This window comes from Anneissia japonica, unplaced genomic scaffold (assembly GCF_011630105.1).
Source record: "Anneissia japonica isolate Jap-2015-1 unplaced genomic scaffold, ASM1163010v1 scaffold860_len134633_cov106, whole genome shotgun sequence".
NCBI lineage: Eukaryota > Metazoa > Echinodermata > Crinoidea > Comatulida > Comatulidae > Anneissia > Anneissia japonica.
The window spans coordinates 96,648-98,863 of record NW_022688933.1 but is presented as its reverse complement, the minus strand read 5'-3'; positions in this window follow the sequence as shown (position 1 = coordinate 98,863).

The following is a 2,216-nucleotide window of genomic DNA, read 5'->3' as shown; positions in this document are numbered from 1 at the left end:
TTTTTTTACGATGCCAAAGGCAAATAAGCCTGTGGGTCGCTTCAGTTTATCTTTATCTTTATTAATATTAGACATTCTTCTTGTTAACGAACGGAACGATGATGGAAAGAAGGGGTCGGGGCAAGTCGGGGGGATAAATTTTTACCGCTCTGACCACACGCGTGCATAGACCACACAGACGAAGATGTTTCCGAAATCCTCCGAAAAACTTCTGTGGCCAATCAGCGATTGACTTGATGAAAAAAAAATAAAGCTGTAATCGACTCACAATCACCCAATCAGAACTTGTCTTTCAACAATGGTAGGGAAAGGCCAACAAACAACAACCGAACCGACCGTGAGGTATGACCCTTACGAAAATGACCAATTCATTCCAATTGGAAATTGAATTGGATTCAATATGAGTCAGTTGGATTGTAATTGGAATTAATTGGATCCAATTGGTTCCAATTAAGAAAAAAATATTCCAATTGGAATTTTGGAAAAAATCCTATTGAGATCAATTGGATAACAAATGTCCAATATGATTTTTTTTATAAATCCAATTGGAATAAATTGGATGACAAATGACCAATTAGAAATTGGAAAAATCCAATTGGACAATTAATTGAAATTGAAATCCAATTGAAATTTTTTTTAAAATCCAATTTGATAACAAATACCAATTGAACTAAAAAAAACAAATCCAATTGGAACAGATTTCCAATTGGATTATAAATATCCAATTGGAATTTTTACTTATTCCAATTGGATAAGAAATATCCAATTGAATTGCCTTTAAATTCCAATTGGATAAGAAATATCCAATTGGATTGTCTTGAAATTCCAATTGGATAGCAAATATCCAATTGGATTGTTTTAAAATTCCAATAGGATAACAAATATCCAATTGGATTGTCTTTAAATTCCAATTGGATAACAATTATCCAATTGGATTGTGTTAATTCCAATTGGGATTTATTTGACCAATCAGAATGCAGTATTAACAGGTTTCTGGACAACTGCGTGATAAAAGTTATAAAGTTAAAATGCGCCATTTTTGCACAATGGGTGAGAGAATATGACAGGCTGTCCTGCTCTAAGTTGTTTTTGTTCATAAAAAGTAAGTATTTTTATCAATTTTGTGTTCAAATTCCTAAACTATTTAATACAATACTAAGCCTGGTCCTTTCTTAGACTTTTTTTGAAATGATTATTGGTTTAGATTAATTAGAAATTGAATTTAAAAATCGAACATTGCCAGCCAAATGCCATGGGTGACCTGAGGGAATGGGGCCTAGAATAGTGCAGTGTATAGCCTTCCTCAGGGCATGGAGGCCTTCAGGATGGGTAGATATGGCTGTATAGGTGGGGCTGGCTTTGTCTGCTACATGCCATATCGTTAGGCCTGTCCAAGCCTAGGCTATGCTAGCACAGCCTAACTCAATAATAACAGGGTAATGATTAGGCCAAGCTTAGTTCAGATTATTTCATATTTGTTTTAAACTTTTTTATTTTTTTTAAATTTAAATTTGTTGATTTAGATAGTATAATGGCCTACCTAGGCCAGCAGGTGGATACAATTTGTATTACTAGTACTAGGCCTAGGCTAGTATTGGTAGGCCTATGTGAGCCCAGAGGCCTAGCATAGGGAAGGCTAGGCTATATCTCTAGGCCTTTAGTCTAGGCCTAGCCCTAGATAAAAGGCATGCTAGGCCTAGTAGTACTGTTTAATTAATTATTGTTGATAATTAATGAATGATTATTATTATATCATCAGTATCACTATATCAAACTGCTTTTTATCTCTAGACCTATATTGTTTTTGATTGTTTTTAACAGATTAACTGAATTTTGAAGCGAAGGCTCTGCAAGTATCTGATGTCAGTTATTTTCTGTTGAAACTAAACATTAAATTTTAACTTCAACTTTCCAACAAGTGTCAAGGCTATGGGAATTGCAATTTGTGTTTTTGATATCGACCACTCCAAAAATAATAATAAGCTTTTATTTCAACACGGAAACTTGGCTCAACTAGCAGTTGTTTTTCTGCAAGGCCGTGTATAAGGCACAAATTTTACAGTATACAAAAATAATATAATAACTACAACACTTTGTAAAATTAAAATTAAATATAGTACACAAACTTAACTACTGTTTTTGATATTCACTTATGCTTATCACTAATAACTAATTGAATAACTAATACTACTAACTACTGAATTTGATAAAATAGA